Here is a 7,487-nt window from a genome sequence, read left to right as displayed (position 1 = left end):
ACAGCTACACTTAAAATACCAGCTATTCGTTTTTGTCTCATATGTTTGGGGACATCGACTTGTTTCAACTCTCCTCAGTTCGATGTTGATCTGATTCTCATGATGCAGACCTTGCCAGCAGCTCAGGGTCAGCTAACAGATGACCTCATCAGATCTGGCTCTCAGGGCCTTCAGATCCTCAAAGTCTAATGCGTATTTCCTTATGGGTCAGACCTACTTCCAATCCTTTCACAAGAAAACTCTCCCGCCGCTTGTCAACACATCCTTCACCGTCAGGATTTGTTGTATTTGGGTTTCACGCTTGTTTTCTTGAGATCCCAACCAACCCGAGCCCCTCCTCATAACTGTACCGCTGATGCATTAGCCTCAACAGGTGCTCTTTTCTGAAATGATCACTTTGGTATATTTAGATTTTGAAATCTGAGAGCGCCGGCCTGTGATTGGCTGTGTGGACCACATGATAACCTGGGTAGAAATCGCAGCTGTGTGCTTTCTCACAGCTTTTCTCTGGAGGGAAGCTGGGGAGGCTTTGGCGGCTTAGGAGAACATTTAACTTTGATTTAACTGGTAAGCAAAGAAAAAATGGATTTTAAAAAAGCACAAATATCTATTTAGTTCTTCCTCACCTTGCATGGCTTTTCCATCGGTTTGGACTTCCATCATTTCCATCCTCTGCTGCCATGGATCCAGGAGGAGAGTTGATAAGGAGCTGCACATTTAAGGAATAACTAAACAAGATCTGCAAGCAACATTTCACCTGGCGTGCCTTTGGATGTATCTTGAAATGTCAGCAACAGCCCGGCCTATTTCATCTGGTCTCTTTGAAATCTCAACACCTGTCGGGGCTATTTTGTTCTTTTACCTCAACTTGCATCTATTTGTCTAAGTATTTCACATATATGTTTTTTCTTAATTTATTTAAAGAAAGGGCAATCGAGTGCTAAAAAAGGTACTTAGTATGCCATCCTATATTTAACCTGCAGCCCTCAGAAGGCATTGCCCTACCGTTTGCTAAACAGAGTCAACCAATCAGGCTGCGGCATTAGCTTACATGTCAAATAGCTGAAGCTCTCTGTTGGGCAGCTGTCGCCAACCTTCAGCCAGTTCCTCCGTGTTGTGTTAAGTGAGGGAGGAGGGGCGGCTTTTTCACACATTTAAAGGCCCATTATAATGCACTAATGTCTCACCTTCCTGATCTGCAACGCTCCCTGTGTAATTCTCTCTCATTGTCCTACTTTGTGACACATTTCTATTGCTTTGTTTAGGACAAAAAGTTGGACTATCAGTTTGAGACCCTAGTGGATGACAAGGGGAACTTCCTTACAGTCAGGAATTTCAGCGGAAATCTTTCCTTGGTATGGCGTCCATATTGATTTACCATTACTATATATATATGTTGTTATTTCTCAGCGTGTATTTGCTGCTATAAGTCCTATATTTGATCGGGTAATTGGGTTCAACAGGGGATGACTGGCAGCATCTTAAAATATCCCTGGTGCAGTTGTCCTTTGATCTCTTGTGTCTAAGCCCCAGTAAAAGCTGTCTGACATTGTGATGTGTTGCTACTGCTGGACACATTTAAGATAACTGCTATATACTTTGAATGCTGTATGTATAAAAGCTTATGAGGCATAACCGTGTCCATTCAGAGTTTAAATAATGATCATCTTTTCAAATCTCATCTGTGTTTTGTCTAGAGCTTTTAAAACCGTTCAAACATGGCAGAAGAAGTTGAGGAATTTGAAGAGAGTTATGAGGAGGAGGAGGAATTTGTGGAAGAGGTAAGTACAAATTCACGCTGAGCACATTCATCGAACTGCGACATTACTTTTCATACTTGACTAGTTTACCCTGAATATAACTTCATAACATGGTATATGTCACCTTATTTCAGCAGATTGAGATTATCCACCAGTACAGTGGCAGACCCTATGAATAGTTAAGCTAGTGCCCCCCCCCCCCCTCTCCAGTCAGCACTTCAGTCGTCAGGATCCTGTTTCAAATGGGTTTTTCATCCTGGATTGCCCTTAACGGCTAACTATAAATCAAAATTAACTCAAACTGAAGGTTTACAAATTTTCCTGGGACATTGTCCTATAAGGAGACTTTCTATGAGGCTTTACCTTATGACAGGTTGGTAGTAACTATGCTATCAAACTGTATAATAAATAGTATCTTCAGTGGTGGCGAATCGTTGATGACATTTATTCCCACAGATTCTTACATATAATGAAACTACAGGCCAACATGTCTAACCTATCAATGAACACATGCTGTAATGTTAACTAACTAACACAAGTACCCTTCATCTGTAATCAGAATCTAAATTCCTTTATTTGTCCCACAACGAGGAAATGTACATTATTACAACAACAGTGCAGATACAGTGAAGAAATTACACGTCAAGAAAATTAACACGTTACTATAATACAAAGCACAATAAGATTAGATTTCATACAATTTGGGAACACGCCAGTTACCATTCTGTCTTTTTATTATAATTAACCAATCGTGTAAAGTGGCGTGGACCACCAATCTCCAATTATATCTGCCAATGATCTGATAATCTGATATTTACCAATATTTCCGGATGTTTTAAGTTACTGTGTTTCTGAATGTCTCGCTGTGTCCAATGGAAGAGTGAAGTCAGAAGGCTAACAGCTTAGTCCTATATTTCCTGGTGAAATGGGATTAAAGCCTGCCTTGTATTTGTTAATACCTAATATTGCTGATAACTTATAGGGGAGTCAAATGGCTATTTACCTAATCACACCAAGCAATTACTTTCGTGGTCATTTAACTCCCATATAACATATCAAATGGATCTACCATCTTTACCGCAATGATGGTATATCGACTGGGAGGCGGAAACAAACGGAGACCCACAAAGTCAATACACTCTGATTTCACTGGCACTTTCATCTACACTGGAGAAAAGTTCAAATGCTTTGAATAAATAGTAAGATGGCTTCTTATTTAATCTACAGAATGGGGAGAAACATAGTGATAGTCAGGATATACGTGAGACAAATGCATATAGTTAAAAACACACAATCCCTTGGCTTTTAACGATAATTTCGTTTGACTGTCATATCATTTCATAAAGAGTGGAGTTATTTTGTTACACTGAAATAACTGAAATCTGACTTTAATTAAATGTATCATGTCAACAGATTTCACGTAACTGCATAAGGTTAGTTGTAAGCAATGATATTAAGTTTAAAATAATTAGGTTCAACTTATTAGTATTGCTTTCCACTAACCTAATACAGCTATGTGACATAATGCACTTAATGAAAGTCAGCGGTTCAGTTTTTTCAATGTATTTTAATCTGCTTTGATCTATAATCATGAGGATGTTCTATATATTAATTTGGGTCATTAAAAGGTGGAGCGTAGAGTGCTCTGTCTGGCATTCGGACAAATTTAGAAGTGGACATCTAAGGCACCTTGGCAGAGTGTGAGAGAGCAGTGAGAGAGGGAAAGAGAGAGCCTGTAAATCACACTCTGATCGCCTGGAACGTGTTAACGCCACTGCGAGAAATTAGCTTATGAAAGGTGGAAAACTGCCCGACGGGTGGCCGAGCTATCGTTGTTTCTGCTATGCTTTGTAGGCATGTGATGAAATGGTGGCGCAGTGTTTAATTTACACCTATGGTTCTCTCCTGTCTGATAGATTTGGATATCGAAGCCTCTTACAAATGTTGATAAAAAAAGGTTTGAGATGTTCTTTCCCGCAGCTCTGGTTATTTCTAGGTGTCTGGTAGATTCGAGGACTTGTTGGCAGTGGTGAAAGAAGTCATATGTTAGTCTACTTAAGTAAAAGTGGCAATAACACAGTGTGGAAATACTCTATAAGTCAATACTACTCAATATGCCACTTTCAGAATATTATATGTCATGTTATTGGATTATAATTGTGTATGCATTAATATGCACACATCACTAATGCAGCTGGTAAATCTGTGGCTATCTTTATATACTTTCAGATAGCTCATTTCCAAAAATAATACATCATAGTTATTTTTATTTTTTTATACATTTGAAATATGTTATTTCATTTACAGCGTTACAGCAAAAGTCACATAGCAGATAAAAGGCTAACAATACAACAAGAGTAAGCTTACATGTTAAATATATACACAAATTAACAAATACAAATAAAAAAGAAGACAATTATTATTTTTGTATTCAATTGTAAAATATAGGCAGTGATCCAAAAAGTACAGTATTGGCTTCCAAGTGGAATAAAAGAGACATTTAATGGATACTTAAGTGCAGTACTCCAGTCAAAGTTAATTTCCAAAAGTGCTAAGTTAATTGGTTAGCTTCCAAAGACACCAGTCTCAAAATGTTCAACCTGCTGTGACTGTAAATGTTTCACTGGGATCGTAGGGAAGTAAAGTGAGGTGTAATTCAGGCTGTAAGTTAGACGGGCTATTCATGGACCAGTATGCTCTGCGTGGGAATGCTGTCCCTCACTGTGCTCTCAGGGTTAGGTTGCTTCAATGGAAAAGCTAGTTATCCCATTAAGTTTGAATTCCCCAAATTAAAGAAAAACAAGTCACATCCAGCCATGTTTGAATTAAACCCCAGATTTGAGGATTTCTGACTCCAACTCAATACAATATAGGGGAATGGGTTTCATGTCTGGTGCTAACAGCATTGAAGATGGTCTTTGAAATATCTGTCTGTTCATTAGCCTGATCATAACTCTGGATAATCCACGGGAACATCAGTTCTGTTAGGGACTACTTTTCTGGAAGACAGTAGTCTCTAAGAAAGCTGTGGATTAACACAGGCTTTGTTTGCAGAAATGAAAGTGGTTGTTTTGAAATGCCATTGCTCAATGCTGTTAGCAACACAAACGCAAACTTGTTCACTTTCACTCTATTGGAGTAAAGGCAGAACACTTAAAGACTGTTACCTAAACATTTTAAAAGTATTACTAGGGATGATTAGACAATGATTTTGGGTGAACTACCGTAATTTTCGGACTATAAACCGCGCCTTTTCCCCCATTTTTCGACGCTGCGGTTTACATAACGGTGCGGCTAATCTATGGATTTTTACAGCTAACGGCCAACACCTTTAACTCTATGGGCTCTATGGCCGGTCCGCGGACCCCCACCTTTAAGCGGCGGGTTCCAGCAGGAAAAGCTGGAGGCCGGAAAAGAGTGAGAGAGGTCGCGCGCAAAAGTAAAAGTGGAACCGAGAGTGGTATGCCGCTGCTGCGGCTTATATTCAGGTGCGCCTTATAGTCCGAAAATTACGGTAGTTCACTTTCACTCTATTGGAGTAAAGGCAGAACACTTAAAGACTGCTACCTAAACATTTTAAAAGTATTACTAGGGATGATTAGACAATGATTTTGGGTGAACTAATCCTTTAAACTCAGAGATGATGACGCTGTCTAAAGACGTTTGATGAAATGTTCGATGCAATAAATCAAANGAGGCCGGAAAAGAGTGAGACAGGTCGCGCGCAAAAGTAAAAGTGGAACCGAGAGTGGTATGCCGCTGCTGCGGTTTATATTCAGGTACGCCTTATAGTCCGAAAATTACGGTAATCCTTTAAACTCAGAGATGATGACGCTGTCTAAAGACGTTTGATGAAATGTTCGATGCAATAAATCAAACCTAAGAATAGAATGTGAATGCCTTTTATATGCTTATAGCCTCGGTCAGATTTAGAGCAGTCAGTCCCACATAACAGAGGATATTAATCTGTCCTTTGTAGAAAACAGACTTAATTAGCCCAGTCATAATTACACCTCTGTGGATCGTTCTTACAGTGACTCTGTTTGAGTGGATAATGAATCAGTTCATTACGCATCGGGACAAAGATCCCTGACGACAACGCGGTGGCTTTTATGCAGTTGATGGACTTTTTGAGGGCGGTTTGACAGAATAGCCTCTAATGGCATGTAGAGTGATTTCCTGAGACTTGTCATGGCAGTAATTGATGAGCACCAGAGCTGTGGAAAAATCACCCTCAATCCAAATAGAGAATACTTTGCTGTTTCTCCCATAACTTGTTCTGTCAGTTTTGAAACCCCAGAGTGTGTCCTATATTTGTAGTATGTTGAGCAGACTACCACAACGACTGTCTCTGAGGGTGCTCAGACGTCACAGGTAAAGCACCTCCTCCCAAAAGGACTCATAGAGGAAACCCCTCCTTGTGTGCATGTCTGTGGATAATCTGTTGTCTGGTTATTTCATTAAAGGCCTCGTCTCCTTCGTCAGGGCAGGTTTTAATGTTTAATCTACGTCAATTAAAACCCTGATGGCTACGTTTTCAGTCATTTACAAATCAAGTTCTCTTTACCAACCGAAATTGATTTAGTTTCCTGAAGCCTTTGTTCCCTACAGATGAGATACTGTTCCCTTGTGTTCATGTTACGTGTTTCTGATCCTGGTATCGCATGCAGTGCAAGATGCTTGTTGTTGATGTTTCTGTACACCGTGCAATTTACTTGTTGGTTTTGTTCGTTGTTTGTTATTCATGCCATTATCCTTACTACCTAAGTATCATGTACATTTAAAAATGTGTAGTGTTACAATGACTAGTTACCTGACCAGTAATCCAATCTGAGTATCAAAATGTAAAAGTAATGTACCCTGATTACTTTCCGTTACTTTGGGATTAGACGGTTGAACTATTTGACCTTTGAGCCAAGACATTTAGGATCAAAAGGGATTTTATGTACAGGAAAACCTGCCTTTCATGAAGCACATCCAGGCAGTCCTGATCCTTTTAGAACTAACACTATATGCACTTTCTTAGTTGTGTTATCCTGCTAGTAATCCACAGTTTTTAGAAACGTTTCGTGTACAGATTATGTAACTGTAAGGGAATACAGTTGCCTTTTTTATCTGCTTGTAATCTGTTACTTTCCAAGCCTGTATGTAGAATATTTCAGATTCATAAAGTAATAGGTATACTGCAAACAAAGAAATATTAAGTTTCCTTTCAACCTTGATAAGATCAGATCGTTATTGAATCCACACATTTGGAAAACACCTGATTTGTTTTGTCAAAATGTCGTGTTCCTGTCTGTGATGGTCGCTGTGTGGTTTCACTTCCTGTAGTCAGGGAGCCCTTTCGTCAGTCGGCTAGTTAATCCTGTTTTCCTCTGCTCTCGTCCAGTCTGGCTTGCAAGTCAGGAAGGTCAGGAAGAAGGTCAAGGTGGACACTTCCAAGTTCATGACTCCATACCTGGCTCACAGCCAGAAGATGCTGGATCAGTACAGTCACGTAAGAAACACATTTGGATCAAAAATAATGTCTAACCTCCTTTTTTTCCCTGCTAGTTAAAGGTCACCTATTCTACATCAACATGTGTCCCCTCTTCTTCATGTCTCTTCTACATCAACATGTGTCCCTTATTCTACATCACCATGTGTCCCCTCTTCTTCATGTCTCTTCTACATCAACATGTGTCCCCTATTCTACATCAACATGTGTCCGCTCTTCTCCATGTCTCT

At 39.6% G+C, this 7,487-nt stretch overlaps 1 long non-coding RNA gene across 3 annotated transcripts; it reads left to right on the top strand.

Moving 5' to 3' along the window:
* Window positions 1–504: 504 nt before the first annotated feature.
* Window positions 505–7,251, top strand: LOC104945297 (uncharacterized). Of its 3 annotated transcripts, none has more exons than XR_798323.1 (5): window positions 507–567; window positions 1,266–1,355; window positions 1,700–1,781; window positions 6,081–6,134; window positions 7,150–7,251. It is a non-coding gene; the product is annotated as an uncharacterized lncRNA (long non-coding RNA). The 3 variants fall into 3 exon arrangements; XR_798321.1 differs by having other exon boundaries at window positions 1,698–1,781; XR_798322.1 differs by lacking the exon at window positions 1,266–1,355 and having other exon boundaries at window positions 505–567; window positions 1,698–1,781.
* Window positions 7,252–7,487: the final 236 nt, after the last annotated feature.

This window comes from Notothenia coriiceps, unplaced genomic scaffold, assembly GCF_000735185.1.
Source record: "Notothenia coriiceps isolate Sejong01 unplaced genomic scaffold, NC01 NC01_scaffold00009412, whole genome shotgun sequence".
NCBI classification, from domain to species: domain Eukaryota; kingdom Metazoa; phylum Chordata; class Actinopteri; order Perciformes; family Nototheniidae; genus Notothenia; species Notothenia coriiceps.
This window is presented reverse-complemented; position numbering and strand designations above follow the sequence as displayed.